Source organism: Haemaphysalis longicornis, unplaced genomic scaffold (genome assembly GCF_048455015.1).
Source record: "Haemaphysalis longicornis isolate Haplotype H1 unplaced genomic scaffold, Haemaphysalis longicornis Haplotype H1 scaffold_6, whole genome shotgun sequence".
NCBI classification, from domain to species: domain Eukaryota; kingdom Metazoa; phylum Arthropoda; class Arachnida; order Ixodida; family Ixodidae; genus Haemaphysalis; species Haemaphysalis longicornis.
In genome coordinates this window covers 105,314,305-105,330,992 of record NW_027526407.1, presented here as the reverse complement: position 1 = coordinate 105,330,992, position 16,688 = coordinate 105,314,305, and the positions used below count along the sequence as shown (strand labels likewise).

The 16,688-nt window shown below is 43.2% G+C and overlaps 1 long non-coding RNA gene across 1 annotated transcript; it reads left to right on the top strand.

Moving 5' to 3' along the window:
- The first annotated feature begins 4,354 nt into the window (after window positions 1-4,354).
- Window positions 4,355-15,149, top strand: LOC144141854 (uncharacterized). The gene is made up of 5 exons (XR_013316717.1): window positions 4,355-4,444; window positions 5,806-5,945; window positions 6,005-6,081; window positions 12,438-12,533; window positions 14,942-15,149. It is a non-coding gene; the product is annotated as an uncharacterized LOC144141854 (long non-coding RNA).
- Window positions 15,150-16,688: the final 1,539 nt, after the last annotated feature.

Below are 16,688 nucleotides of genomic sequence, written 5' to 3'. Positions count from 1 at the left end.
CACAACCTACATGGCAGATTCCCTGACAAAAATTTGAAACTCGCAGTTCAGTGTAAACACGTCCACCAAGACAGGAGGCCTCGAGAATTTTGAGAAAGCTTCGAGGATCTTCGAGAAGCTGTACATAGGTCTACAATCATTTTAACAGCTGGATTGTTTAGGCTTTACGATCCGCCGCTGAACACAACCGGAAAACTGTTATGATCACCAAAGTGGAGATGGTGAAATTGCTGGCCTAGAAAGTGTGAGGGAAAGTTGCGAGGAGGCAAGCAGTCCACGAGCATATGTTGGGAGAGAGCACCTCAAAAAAGGCTGGTTAGAGAGGTCCTGGGAATACAATCCGCACCTTCACGCCCCAAAACCTGCAGCCATGCCACACACGGTTATCCTAAAGGGCCGACTGGTACGACATTAGTAGGAGCGGGAAGCAATAACATGTTCATCCATTTGAAAATAGTCTGTGTTGGCAAGCAGGCCGCAGCACATAAACAAAAGGCATGATACGAGTTTTCACAAGTAAAAAGACTTTTTGTTTAGTTTTGAAGCGCATAAAAATAAATAAACTTAAAAACGAAAAGAAGCAAAATTGTAACCTAACCCCGAAAATTAGGCACAGCAGAAAACAAAGAAAACACCGCCGCCACGTGAAGCATTAGGATGGACCAGGGGAAAAACACTTCCCCTGGTCCTAATTTAACGTGGGTTACTCTCGCTATACAATCCGCTTCTCTTAAATTGCGTTCATGGCGCAATTTCTTCTGTGCTCTTTTCCTCGGTAGTCCACGTGCGTTCTCGCCTGAAGTACGAAGCACAGATACCGAGTTCGCGCTAGGGACGCTAACTCTGTGAAGCTGATTGCTGTCGGTTCCAGCGCTGGCTAAAGCGGTCTACGGTTTGAGAGATGTGAAAGCCTGCGAATACACCTATCCGGGCATGCCAAAAATAGAGAACTTTCGCAGACAAGTTCGCAACTTTATGTGAGGTGTAAAAGCCAGGTTTCCGACGTAGTAAGAGAGGCCGCAAGCTCGGCTGGTTCTCCACCCTTGAGACACAAGAGTTAGTTGCACCAATTTTATTTCTGGTAAACTAAGGGAGTCGGCGTTGTCGGCGTGCCTCGGCGTCCGCAACAGCCGTTCCAGGTGCGCCCTCTTCCCCACTCCTCCTCTCCCGCATCATGCTACCCTCCTCGCTCTCAACAACAGGTCCGCACCCCTCCCCCTACACTGTATAAAAATAATACTTACCGGCGCCTGGTTTCGATCCCACGACCGTGCGGGCGGAACGCAAGGTACATGGTGCTCTACCTACTGCGCCACAAAGCCGACACAGAATAGAAGGCTACGAACACGCCTTATATCCTTCACTCATTCAAACTACGTCAAGAAGCTGCTGATACAACGCATTCACTACCTCTGGGCGGAACGCGAGGTACATGGTGCTCTTCCCACTGCGCCACAAAACCGACACAGAATGAAAGGCTACGAACGAGCCTGATATCCTTGACTCATTCAAACTACGTCAAGAAGCTGCTGATACAACGCATTCACTACCACCAACTCACCAAACACTAAACGTTAACGCAATACACCCACTCCCTATGCGACCTCATTTACTCGAGTCCCCCTCGCGGGGAGATGGTCCCTTTCGTGGCCTTCCCTGCGTTCGCGCAATTGTCTGCTGCTGCACAATGGAGAGTTGGGTAAGTTGGCATTGTGAGAGGGTTATTTGTTAACAGCGCGTAAAAACAGGACCACAAAGAAAAGCGCCAGACAATACGAGCGCTGACTATCAACTGTTTTATTCAAAACGTTGAAACATCTATACATAAAACATCCAATAATCCTAAGCAAAAAATTATTGAGGCTTTCAACATAACCAGGCTTGGTGAAAATTGCGTTAGTAATGCCTCGGTTTGTCTACTCGAGAAAGAAGTAGCCTTTCTTGGTTGTTGTCAAACGCAGAAGCTGGGGTAAACACTTCCTGTTATGTATTTCAGTGTTTGAGTGTGATTATCTATATAGCGCATGCAAAGATTTGATGTTTTATGTATAAAAGTCTGATCTGCCGATAAATTGGACAAGCCTAACAAAGGCAAAGTTAAAGCTAGCGAAGCTTCCTGCTCAGATATTTTCTAAGTCATCGCATCGGAATTGAAAAAGTGGCAGATTTTTTCCGCCTGCTTTTTATCATGTTACCCACAAGCTTAGTACAACGGTGGAAAAATGCAGTTATTATTATACAAGCACGTACTTACACTATGCCTTTTTTATGAGAAAACTAATAACTCCGACAAAATGACGGTTAGAAAATAGTAAAACATAGGTTGGTATTTTAATGCACCGTTGTCTTCAACTTGACCTCTGTCAAGCGTACTATGTTTCTCTGGCTAATAAGTTTACACAACGATTTCTGCGAAACCGCTGATGATGGAAATTTAAAAAGACTTGTGCCCAGTGCACGTACAATTTTTGCCCCTTTTCGCGGTGATGTCAGCCGCCATTTCAAAAGTCTCACTAACGATTACACCTATTCTACGCTGAGTGAGGCTGCCGATGTGTAAGGCTCCCATTCCAGCCAAGTGTTTATAATACGTTACGTCTCCTCAAACAATAATATACTTGGTGTTTACGTACATGTTACAGCGTTCCTAAAAAAACGATGCCTCGGTATTCACAATGCATGCATTTAGACTATATTTTTATTCTAGGCAAGAATTATGCACCTTCCGCGGCAAAAAAGTAATATGTAGTTCTGGCTTGGTATACATAATGAAACGAAAAAACAACACGATCACCCAGAGGCACTTCGTCGGGCGGTAATACGTGACAAAGCAAAAACCCAGTTATAAAAACCTTCCGGACAACTCCGAACTCACAAAAACTTACGAAGTCCAACATTGTGTTCCTTTTTTGGTTTCCTGCGAGTTGCCGCATGTACTGCAGACAAGCCTGGTTACGACGAGTATTAGGGGTTTACATTTGCGGCACCAGGATCCGGCAGCAGGATATACGCCAATAACGAGATTAAAGTGGTATAGCAGTGAAATGCGCGTGTGATCGTTTCGGTTGCTGAACAAATATGTGTATCTTAGTGTAAAGCTTTTGAACATGCCAGTGGCTGCCCCGTCAATTTCTCACATTTAAATTTCGAACAAACGGCTTTTAAAGATTGTATTCAGGGCCAAAAGAGAAAAATGACAAAAACCTAACATGGCTTCCGCCAGCTATATAGCATTGCAGCTCATTGTGTTTGTTTGCGCGGGGGGAAGTGGGGGGGGGGGGGGGGGCTGGACGAGGAGTTACATGTGACTATAATTAGGGGCAACCTGTATCTAGCCGGTGCAGTTAAATTGTTCTAAACCCACATCTCTGCTCGTCCGTTTGGCCACTAGGGTAAAATGCAGGGTCGTCCACATGTTTGCTCCCACAGAGGGACCATTACACGTAAGTATGGTTTTCCTGTCGCCTGTTACTTGCCCAATTCTCCAATGCTATCTACGATTTATTCAGCGTGCACCCATAAACTTAGTTTAGCACGTGGTCCTTTGTGCACCAGTACGTCAGAAAACGTAGCAGAATTTAGCCTTCAAATATTTCTGTCTTCAATTGTACTTGCGTCTTTGGAGCCACAACGGAATCTTTGGGGTCACAACGGAATTCGGGCGTCTTTGGGGCCACGACGGAATCATGTCTACGGGTAGAAAATATTATTGTCGCAGTTTTTGCTATCCGACTTCTTGGGGCCTGGTACTCACTCCCACGGCTACAATAAAGGCTCATTGGTGTGGGTAAATGTCCCCAAAAATGCCGTAACCCACTGACGGGCGTCTTAGCGCATTAAATATGACATTCTTTGTGGTTGCCGCTGGTCCGCGTTGGCGTGAGTGATTGGCATTCTTAAAAGCTAAATTTTCAGGACTTTTTGGGTTTTCTAACCTCCAGCCCCCGTCATTCAACATGCTACCGGTTCGATCTCTCTAGGGCCAAGATTTTTTTCAGTTTCATACAAGAGTGCGAGATAGGATTATTGTAACATACGCAGCTCTGCCCCTAGTCTCTTGGGCGATTCATATTCAAAGTCAAATTTCAGAACAACATTTTTTGTAAACCATACGGTTCGGCGTTTTTCCTTTTTAGTCCTGTTGCTACCATTGGTGTGGGAAAAAATTAAGATAAAAAATGACTGTTTTGAATAGGTTTAGCATTGTTTCCGCAGAGCAGCTGGACTTCCGCATCGGCTTAAGCTGCGGGTTTGACACACTGAAAAATTCTTTGTTCCCATGCCGCGTTGACAATAGGCCTGTAGTTGATATAAAAAGTTTGCTTAGAAAGGGGTACATTTTGCCACAATGGGTTTGCTTCCCTGCGTAACCTTGCTTGCGCTTTTTCCTATCATTCGGACATGGACATCAGGCGTTTCAGCTGAGATGTCTCTTATAATGCGGGTAAGGACTGTGTTTGATTTTTTTATGGAAAATGTTTTTGCTACAGTATGTCACTTTCCTTCACTCAAATCGCAAACAAATTTGTAAAACTTTGGAGCCGTAATTTTATATCTTCTGATTGAAAACAATTGTGCTTTTATTCGTTCAATTTATTCGTTCCGACTACCCTAGTTTCTCTATTCAGATCAAAAAATGATTTCGGATTCATCAAAACACGATCGCTGCCCCTTTATAAACATCCTTTATGTATGCCATGTGCCGATCTCTGCTTGCAATTTTTATTAATATACAACAAAAGGACGCGAGTAGTGTAATTATGTAGCTTTGCGGAAGTAACGCTTTAAATATACATGTAGGCCTTGTTGATGATGGGGTAGCCAATTTGGATTCATATTTAAAGTGTAAGTACCGTATAAATTATTGAATGTGAACATCTTCGACAGAACTCTGTCTGGTTGGGTTAAACTTAAGAGGCAAATACACCAACCAAGGGCGTTTATTCAAAGCGGTCCCAACGTTTCGGAGCCAACTCGGCTCCTTCATCAGGGGTGACTATGTACAAACAAGAAGCAGCGGTTATATAGGTGTCGTCTTCTTTTTCTTTTTTCTTACTTGATTCTTGCCCTTGCGCGTCGGAGGCCGTAGCTGTAGATGGTGGGAAGGGCTCCGAGGGATCTATTCAGGCCTTGGTGGTGCGCTTGTATGTGCCAGGACTCAAGCTGTAATCTTTGTGAGTAATTGGTTTCGGTGCCAATCACCTGCGCGCCGTCAAAGTTAATCCTGTGGTCACCTTTTTCGCAGTGCTCGGCCAATGCACTGCGCTGAGTGTCGGACTTGCGTCGGACCTATATAAGCGCTGCTTCTTGTTTGTACATAGTCACCCCTAATGAACTAGCCGAGTTGGCTCCGAAACGTTGGGACCGCTTTGAATAAACGCCCTTGGTTGTTGTATTTGCCTCTTACGTATAAATTATTGTAATAAACCTAGACCTTCAGTGCTAGTTCTTCAAATACAAGGAGGGAAATACTTCTAGGCAGGAATAACGAGTACGTTTCGCTGTTACTAAAGCATCCTGGCAAAGCGAAACCACTGAACGATGGAATTATTGTTTCTAAGCAGTTGTGTATTTAATTCCCTATGTCGTGTTTATTATTGCTAGTTAGCTGGGCCATTTAACCCGAAATACCTTGCTGCAAACTTTTTTTTCTATACTGCCCACTTCTACAATTTTGAGACAAAACAAAGCTCGAGTAATAACTAGTGGACATAAACTGCGCATAAAAAATACTAATTAGTTTATGCAGAACAGATACATGGTAAATTAGTAAAAAATTTTAACACAACGCCATTTTCTTTTCAGTTTTATCATACATACGATTACATTTGGACCGTCTTTAGGGATCCACCGACAAAAGAAATAACATGCCAAGCCGATAAATGGATGTACCCAATTGGAAATGCCTTTTACTTTTCCCGCAGTTTCCACTACCATGATTTACCGTAAGTGATATTTATTAAAGCTTCATTCCCGCTCTACTATACGTTCGTAATTTATGCAGGCAGGCTCTCGTGCTTCTTGGAAATATTTCTCGTGTCACTGGGAAAGAGGGAGAAGAAATGAAAGTCACAAAAGAAGGTAAAGCCTTTTTTCATTAATATTGCAGATTTCTGATCAGCAAGAGTCGCAATGACCATTTATCCGGCCGAGAGAACGAAAGCAGTTGCAACCTCAAAAAAGGTTTTTGATTCCGCAACCATTCAAATGCGACCCGCCGGTAATGATAAAAAAATTGAAAAAGTTAGATGTGCCTCATACGTTAGCGGGCAGATTTTCAGGGCAATAAATGCGCGCAAAATGTAATTTTACATAGCTTTGTTTGTGGTGCAAATATCAGCATTAAAATGCCAAAAGCTGCTTTCCTGCTAAATCACACGTATGCTTAAGTTGGTTTGGGCTAAATAAATGTGAAATATCTGCAGAAAAACTTGGGCAAAGAGTTTCCATAGGCTACATCAATCGCAAAGAGTGACCAGAGAAACAATTGAGATAATGCCTATGACCTAACAAAAAGTACAAATTTTTTAATATATTTTATAATATATTCTTTAATTAATGCTCAAACGTTTATTTCAACATAGGTGTTTTTCAGTGGTTCCTAGGTTGTGTTGCCACGACAAGCTCTGAGTTTTTGCATATGTTTATCACATTGTTTACCATAATTCCGAGTTAAAAACGTAGAGTGTAAATGTTTTACCATGCAATGATTCATTCATTATGTCGTTCATGAGCTTATTTAGGTGTACTGCATTGTTAACGGCCTTTTAAAACGTTAAGTTTCAGACATATACTGCAATTCAGATTTCTGCAGAATACTGCGATTTTAAGAACCATTGAGTTTATTATCATGATCAACTTCAACAGCAGCCTGTCTTCACCGACTGCAGGGAAAAGGCCTCACCGAGGGATCTTCGATTATCCCGGTCCTGTGCTAACTGCGCCCAATTTATTTTCTGAGCAGAGGGCACGCAATGAACGGGACGAAGCGAAGACGAGACAAACACAAGCGCTTACTAACAAATCAATGATTTATTGCATCGGGGCGCCAGCTTTATATATGCTTGTCGACAAGAAAAGCAACAATGAAGAAAGAAGGAGGGGTAGGGGAGAAGGAACAAGGGAAACCCGCACCAAATTATTTCCTCAAAAACGCACAGGAATGGTGACCAGATACACGTGTCAGGTGTTGATATAGTGAATCTCTCTCTCGATGAGTGAGACACTCGTTGTGCTAATACAATCTCGACCATGCCGTACAATGTAAAAATGTTGGTAACTTTTGCGCGCCTTCTGCTCCCGATAACAGCCAAACGCAATCCCCCAAAGAGTAGTACGTTTGAAATGGTATTGTAAGAGATTTATTGATTGTAGGGTTTAACGCACCGACGCAACGCAGGCGACGAAGCGCGCCGTAGTGAAGGGCTCCGGATTAACTTCGACCACCTGGGGATCTTTAACATGCGCCGAAATCTCGTACACACCGTGTTTTTTGCTTTTCACCTCCATCAGAAAAGCGGCCGCCACGGCAGGGAATCGAACCCGCGACCTCGTGCTCAGCGGCAAAACGCCTTAGCCGCTGAGCCACTGCGACGTTTGGTATAGTAAGAGGTGAGCATAGGCTTGCGCTTCCTGTGACCAGACTCGAACAGTATCCAATGCTGGCTTCGCTGTTATAAAGACGTATATGCGGTGGTGCCCCCTTTACAGGGGGCGTAGTTATTTTTCTGTCTATTTTGTAAATCCATGGAACCCAATTCAAGCTTAAACAGCTTCACTTGTTATAAATTATGCCAATTTATGTTGTGTGAATCATCATGAGGTAGAAAACATATTCCTCTACTAGAAAATGTTCTGTCCACTCGTGTAAACGGGTATGAAATACCTACAAATTTGGAGGTCTCTTACACCCTTTTTCTTTGCACCCTTTCCTTAGTTTTCAACACCCTAATTTGTAGCTTTAAAATCTTTTGGGAAAGAGGGGATGAAATATAAATACCCTTTTAAACGGTGTTTAGACGGCGGGGAAGATTTGTTTGTAATTTAATAAAATTTGCATGAGTCATTGAACGTATTCACTACCTCGCGATAAAAACGTTTTTGTAAATGGGTTTGCTGATTTGTATATTCTCCTGTTACAATGCATAGTTCAAAAAATAGCGCTAAAATATGTTATTTTTGCGACAAACCCACCGACTTGATCATTCGGCTTCCCTCTGCTGGAAATAAAAGCAAGAGGAGCTCATATATTAGTAAATAAGTGTGCACTCCCTCTACTACTTGTATCCAGTTCGATTTCTTGCTAAATTCGTTTGTGTTCCAAGTGTAACTTGTGCGTGTTGAATGTCTGTATATCATGGTGACTTTGCGCACATCCACACCGTGACTCGTAGCTCCACTGCCCACGCCCTCATTTTAGGGTGTTGAGCCACCTTACACCCTTTTTTAGGATGCTCACACGAACACCATTTTTTCGTCCTTACACCCTTTTTTGGCCAAAATACCTTTTGAAGGTTGTCGCCGTGGAACAAGATTCTTACACCCTTTTAGTCTAGAAAGGGTGTAAGAAGGCTCATTGTGTCACCTCCTGTAATGAAGTCAAGGGGATGGCCGTCTCTAGCCAACTTTCTCCCGGCGCTCGCCTGCTTAGACTTCGAGTAGTCTCGTGGGCAAAGACATTGCCACGGAGAGAAGTGTGAGCCCGTGCCGAGACAATAGATACGCTTTTCTTCAAAATCTTCTGAAGATCTTCATTGCGGTGTGTGAGATGCGACCTTAGAGGTAGCTCCTACACGCTGAGAATCCGTAATAATTACTTCCGCAGGCGTTTGCATTATCGCCAGTGCTATAGCGACCTCTTCGGCCTGTAGCGTCGTTACTTTCGTTAGAGTGGGGCTCGTGACGTGGCTGCCTGTCTTCGTTATTGTCGCCACTATACGGTCGCCGCGGCGTCCGTGCCGTAAACTTTTTAGCCCCTCTCCTCAGATTTACCGTCGGGCACACCGCGGAGGCTTCATGCAAGTAGGCCCTCCGCCTAAAAAAGTTTGCCTACCCCTGCTTTATAGCAACAACAAAAACCCTGTGTGAATTCCGTTGTATCTGAACCCAAGTATCCAAAACACCGTATGTTGTGCTGCAATTCCTGTTTCTTCGCACAATGCCAGAAGCAAATGAAAATTGTGATAGAACAGCACAAACTGTACGACACCAGGGAAGAACATAACATATGCTGTTTCTTAAGAAGGAATGTATACACACTGGCTTTATCGACCTGGTAGCTTAACAAAAGGTCTGTTGTTTTCATTTTTTATTGCCAATACCCCCTTCAGGCATTGGTCAGGAATCTGGAGATTTACGGGGATATTGTCCCCAGTTTGCGAAAGCAACAAATATGATTTAAAAACGCAAAATTTGTAGAATTGTGATTGCGGGATTATAACCCCACTGAAAGACACCTCATTAAAACCGGCGCGCACCCGCCTCACAGATCGCCCATTTTAAGAATCTACGACGTGTGCCAGTCATCTTACTGGTGAAACTCGCGCCGCAAAACAAAGACCCTAGGGCGAATATAGAGACGCTAATATGATGTGTTTGAAAGAAACCCGTTGAAGCAATTTGCGCTAGAACACACAAAAAATGAAAATAAAGGCGCAAATAGCCCGAAGGAGGGTAACGTTTTCATTAGTATCACCAGCAGGCACAGCATTGAAAGCGCGTCAGTGGAGGGAAGTTCCGCAAAAAATTTTTAAGCTCGAACAATCAACTCATGCATCCACTTTAGTGCGAAAGCACAAAATAACAATAATAGTTAAACATCCGGCGTCTGTAGCGCAACTAATGCAGCATCGGGATCTTACACAGTGTATTGGGAACTGAGGGCAAACAACGTACGCCCCAAATCAATTAAAATCAGTGTGTCCTTCTTATTGAAATGTTTCTCATTGACGTTTTGGCCTATATCTTCGTCGCCCAGCCGCGTACAAATGACTGGTGACCTCGGCATTAAGCAATGGGGAGGCACCCAAGCGGGCGGGCTTCGCGCGAAAACTAAGATTCAGGATGTGGTGCACGGCTGCTGGTATAAGCGCACAGGCCGCGGACGCCCACTTCGCGCAACAACCTACGAGCATGCCAGTTACGCAAACAATATTAGGCGAGTGCCCAATTATGCTCTTGCTGAGGTATCGCTTTTGCTTGGTGAGGCGCATGTGGTTGCGTGCTCAGTTATAGTAACAGTATTACAAAAAAATTCACAAACGCTAAATGACGATGGCCGTATTGGGGGATTTTTGCGTTGTTGAGCTGAACTGGGATTTGGCAATCACTGCGTCAGGAACACTGTTGGGTGGTCTTAGTTGTTTTGTCCTTGCATTACAGCGTCTGCATTTGGCTCATCGTGATCCCGATGGTACCCGACTCCCGGGACCATATAGAGCGCAGATATTAGAAGCAGGAGCAAATATATCATATTTTCGCTTAGGGGACCCATGACCATGCGATTTGCTCAGTGCCTTTTCCTGCTACCAGGTATTCTCAGACCTGGTTGAAGTGTAGGCGACTGGATCGCGACTGTCATGGAGCTCCAAAATTCAACAAGTCACACTCCTTCACTTGGGAAAACTGCAACTGCACTGATTAAAATTTACGCAAAGCTTTTTTAAAGTAACTGTATCGCTTCCAAGAAACAGTTTCAACATTAGCTTTTCAAGGGCTTACCAAGGTCACAATTATTCTTCTCGGTTTACACACTGGAAACGCGTTAATTCCCTCACCAGCTTAGCTTTCTTGCTTACCTCCCCTCCTGCCGAGAAAAGCTACAAAATCGAAGCATTTTTCTACATTCTTGTGAACTACTGTCAAGTCAATTCACCAAGTGGACAGAATGCAGAGAAACATTTATTGGATGCAGAAGACATATAACAGCACAGGACAATTAACTCTACATAGGGGAAGAAGTCTTCTCGCGGTTCGCGTTTCCGTAAAAGTCTTTAAGGATGGTGTAGCCTCACGCTGCAGCAGATGTCTTCCAGGCACCTGTCCTGTCTTGTGAGGATTGCAGGAAGTGAGCCGAGCCGTCGCCGCCAACAGGCAAGGAAACGTAGCCCTAGCTGCGATGTGGAACTAGTGTCACAGCGAAGCCCGAGCGTCGCCGCCTGTAGCCCAGCTGGTTGTCGTGCCCTTAGCCGCTGACGGTGCGTTGCCGTGGGAACTCCCTTCATGATCGCAGCCTCTAATTTCTGTCAGAGGTTATGAGGCGTCATCAGGAACCGTTGACACTGGGGCGGTTCCAAGAGCGACGCCTGGTCTTCTCGTCTTCCGCCTTCGCCCCCCGCTTTCCTCCTTTTCTTCTTCTTCTCGTCTTCCTGTTCATTTGATTCCGGCTTCATAGTTTCTTTTTGGCACGTACTCCTCTGGGGTTTTAGGCAAGTACCACTTTTGGGTGGTTTCTCATGACAACTACACACAGCCATACTCCCTTCGTCTACCTTTACATGAATGTGTAAAGCATGGCTAAGTGTTCGTTCTAGGATCTATTTCAATTCAAAACTGAGAGCACATGCGCAAGTGTTGCAATTTCTATGTGTGTGCTCGAGGTGTAATTAGTGCTTGTATGACGAAAAAGGCACCCGCTTTGACAGGGGACGCCGAAGGGTAATTTTAATGCTTTGTATACCGGCGTGCTTAATTGAATGCGACGTCTATTTTGAGGAAAGAATCCTGTAATGCTATTTTTATATTAGTTCTTTTCCATGCTTACTCTGAAGTAAGCATCTCTACTTTTATCAGTTTTTGGAAACGTCTTCACCTATTGCTTCACATGTTTCCCAAAGAGTGTTTATTTGACCAAAGCAAGAATTCAGTGCTCATAGACGATCTTTTAATGTTCTGTTTTGAGAACTCCAAAGGAAATGTTTCCGCGTCCGTATTCTTGCCTTGAGACACGCCAACAGTCTTTTAAATAATGCTGAACGTGTATTTTTTTACAAAATGAGGTAACGCGATAAAATACACAGAACATCACTTACCACAGCATAGTTTGCGTTGCTGTAATACTTCAGACTAAGCAACGCCTTTCATTCATAGTATGATTATTCCTGTTCACTTTTTTATGTATTCTGTTATCAGTGTATTAAAAATCTCTTCCAAACAAGTCACCTGAGAGGTGTATTAAAAAAGAAATCTCTCAGCAAAACTCTTTGCGAGCTACTACTTCTCGTCCCAGGAGAAAATACTCGCTGCAGGCAGCAAAATTACAAATAATTTACTATCATCTATTTTCTTTGCAATGCCTTCATATAATTACTGCGTTTCTTACTAAATTAACGAAGAGTGAAAACGTCACGATTTTTCACGACTATGATGGTTTTAAACAATTTTATTGTACACACGAGGTTCTGGAACGGTGACGAAATAAGGCACAATTGTTTTTATAGGTGGTTGGTTTAACATTTCCGACTATGAGCGAATTGAATTGGTAAATTGGAATTACAACTGCTCGGTATTTACTACTTTCAACAGTCCAAACGCAAGTAAGTGAAATTTTGGTATTCTTTCTTGTGCCCCGCCAACACGTGCCCGCACTCTTGCCCCCCATGCACGAAATGTTTATTGGGGATTATTCACAAACAGCATTGTGGGATCATGTGTGTCATATATTGCAGGGGCTCGTCGCTTTAGTTTTAACTTGAATTTCTGGCTACTGGCTGCGGCAGAGAAATAAGCTCATTCTAAATAATTATTTCTTGTATGCTCATCGTAAATATTCATCGACAATGAATTTAAACAATCTATAGAAAAACAGAAATTCAAAAAAATACTGGCCTATATAAAGTATGAATGATGTGCCTTTTGTTGCTAGACTGCCCTTTATTTAGGATAGAAGCCTAGCTATCAAATAGCAAGCCTCTGCTAATTCATTACTCTGGTATAGTAACTCTGGCCGAAAAAGACCTCCCACCACAAGTTCGAGCGAGTGAAGCCGTGAGGAAAGGACAGCTCTCGCCACGTGTACTCCAGTGACTTCATATGCAAGCGCTTTTAAAGCAGAGCTTTATACCGCTACCCCCCATGGGTTCTTTCGCGACCGTTGATGTCAACAGAAAACTCCCGCGAACAAATAAAAGATTTTACTGGCGCCACCAGGAGTCGAACCTGCAACGAATAGCGTAACACAGCGAGGGCCCGTTGCCTTACTTATTTGGCTACGAGCCCTCACTCACACGGGGAATACAGGTGGTTGACTCACAAAGCACATCTACGGATTCACCCACTGCATTTTCGCTGAATGCCACGTCATAGCGTCACGCGACCTCACGCTACGCTGTGCGCTCAATACACAACGTCTACTGGCCCTGCGTGCGCGTTGCGAGTGTGCTAGGAGTAAAAAAATAAATGAAGCTCACATCAACTCAAAGCCCGACACTTCTATTACGCCCACGTTATAAAGCCTGTGGCCTCCAGTGTTCCTGTAAAAAATCATAGCTCCTGCTCATCCGACCTCACGCCGAAATACATATCAAAGAACACATTCAAATACTCCTTGATAGACAGGCCATCCCTTTAATCCCCAGCATCAAGGTACTGGGCCTACATCTCCGTGCCAACACCAAGAGTGACGTATCGTTCAAGCGCCTCCAATACAGCAACAGTCAAAACATACACATGATCAGGCGAGTTGCCACAAGAAGCGAGTACTCAAGTAATCCGATATCTTTCTATTACTTCAAGCGTTTGTCCTCTCCAGAATCACATACGTCAACCCCTGTCGTCTTCTCGGCAAGGATGACAAAGAGATGCTCTATATATTGATTGCAAATGCGGTTGAGCAGGCTATTTGTCTTACCCTGATTGCGTCCACAGACAGGCTACTTAGCACGGGGCTCCACAACACGGTGCAAGAGCTGATAGAGGGCCATCTTTCTAACCAGAAGGTCGAAAGGAGCAGAACTGCGGTGTGTCGCCGCATCTTCACCAGATTGGCTAGGTAGCACAGAATGTCGATCCGCTTGATATACTCCCGCACTCATGGCAACAAGAACTTAAGATGCTCGCTTCGCTTACAAATATGAACGCCTCAGACGACGAGGGTCGACGACAAGAACGGGCTCAAGCGCTCAATACAACCCTCTATGGAGATAGTAAAGATGGTCCTGTAGTTCGTTTCCCCGAAGTCCGGTGTCGATCAGGAACCAAATCGCCCAGACTACGGTTGATTTGGCAAGAGGCTTGCAGGGCGATGGTTTTGAAGTTCTTGGATACGGTGGTGGAATTTACGAACTCGAGGCGTTGGGGTTGGTTAAGCGAAACCAAGAATTTATATACAGCTATTTACAGTAGGAAAACTGGGTACATGAGTAGTAAAGGAAAAAGTAATAGAGGATTTTATAACAAGCACAACTCGATGTGAAATGAACGGAATTATAGGAAAAACGGCCACGTCAATGATTTCAGTGCACTTCGGAATACTGAATTCCACAAATAAATTCAAGCGTATGTAGGCTGAAAAACGGTGTTGAAAAGAGTCTAGTTTTTCTCGGAACTAAGTTACCTTTACTTCAGGAACATAAAATTTATGTCGGCTGTTGTGCGAACAATACATAAAAAACAATACTACTTTCAAAGATATTCCGTTGAATTTAAACAAGTTTTGTTTAAACATGTTTTGTTGGCTGGATAAAACAGTTATTCTATTTATTGACCTGAAATGTATTTCAAAAGAGATTGCTATGCCAAATCACGGCATTATAAGATGGCACGGGGCTATCTTGAATGACAACCGGTAAATAAGTAATTAATGACTGCAATCGTAATACCTTATGTCCCAGAAAAGACTTGTTTATTTACAGACGAGAAAATCCAATGATTTAAGAATATTTCCCGGATATATCCACATATTAAGAGATACTTCGAATTACTAGTTCTGAATTTTTTGTTCCAGCAATTCATGAGCGAGTGTGTGAACTTCGAATAAGAGGTCCCAGCTACAGAATGAAGGATATCCCACCGTTCTGCACAAGACTATTTCAAGCATTTTGCCAAGTAAGCAATGTTACAGCAGCGGGGGCCATTTACAACAAGACCTGCCGGGCGACTCAAAAATAAACAGATGACGAATTTTCCTGGGAACAAGGCATTTTATTTTTTTTTAAATTCCCCAAAAGACACAGAAAAATGCTGTTCAAAAAATAATTTCCCCTTAGCTCTTCACTAGTGTTGGCATCTTTACCAAAAGTGTTTAGGGTTTAACAGAAGTTCCTGACTATCGAAGCTACGTCAACTTTATTGGTACACCTAATTGTCATCCTGTGATCTTGTTTAACGAAAATGCTCAGACCTTAAGGTTTGAGAGCTGACATCAAAAGTTGAAAATTTTTCTCCTCCCCGTCCGGCTGGTTGCAAGACGGGCTCTTAAGCAACGCAACGTAATCAGAAGATGGAATGTTGCTTTTCTGTATCTTGGCCAAATAAAAAGAGCCCTGAAGAATACTTCTTTCGTCTTTCTACCACAAAGTATCAAAGGAAGGCTGGCGATTGCTGTACGTTCTGATAGATAAGGTACTCATTTTCCGCAACTATATTTTCAGCCTACTTGCTCCACCAATGAAAAAATCAGGTGCACTCTGAAAGACAGCATTGAGAGCAATATTTTTGAGGATAATAGCAATGCCGCCACCAATCATCATACTGGTTTGTATATTAATATTTCGAAAGAAACCCAAAATAAACTTGTCGCATGCTCGCTACTTAACTGGCATTGCCGTTCCAAAACACTCGCGAGAACACCCCACTTTACAGTCCTCAGAAGAAAATGTCATTCCGAAGCTCGTAAAGGTCTGAAGCTTTCGCAGGGTTACGCATCAAAACTCGTAAAAACCAAAGGGAACTGTGTGCCACATCTTCCCCAAATTTAGTATAAAACATAACAAGTATTTTAAAAACTTACAAAATCCAAAACGCTCGTCAACTTCTTTTCTCTGTTCCAATTTAAAACTAAAGTCACACTTCTTAAAAAACTAACAAAGCGATTAAGACCTCCATTAGGCGAGAAAGTGCAAGCTGAACCAATGAAACGAGAAAAACATACTCTGAACACACCCTCGGGATTATGACATGTTCTGTTACGCTCTGGGTGTTCCTGAGGCCTCATTCTCTGAACAAAATCCCTACGCATTATTCTCTAATAAAGAAATTGCGCCTTTAAATTTGATAGAAACAACATAGACACTACTGCGACCCCTGTTTCAGGCGTTATTCTCTGAGTTGGTTGTGACAGCGGTGAACGTTATTTTCTCAGGCCTTTTACAATAACAGGGACTGCACATATATAATACGTAAAAAGGACTGCACATATATAATACGTAAATAGGATCAAAAAAGCAAACTATAGCACACATCCAAAAAGACTTCTTGCTTTTAAAAGAGGTTGTCTCCGTATTTATTCAATTCCAATGCCACTTTAGGCATTGTATGGGGTGTGGTAATAATAAGTTTGATCAAGACACTAATAAGGGTTTTCTACAGGCCACCTGATTCATGGAGCACCTGCGTTTCCGAACTTCAGTACAGCATCAACGGTGCGATTCTACTTAGCCATACACACACAATTTACCTCTTTGGCGAATTTAACTTCCCGCAAATTGACTGGGATCATTTATCGTTTACTCCTGGCATCGCTGAACAATTCA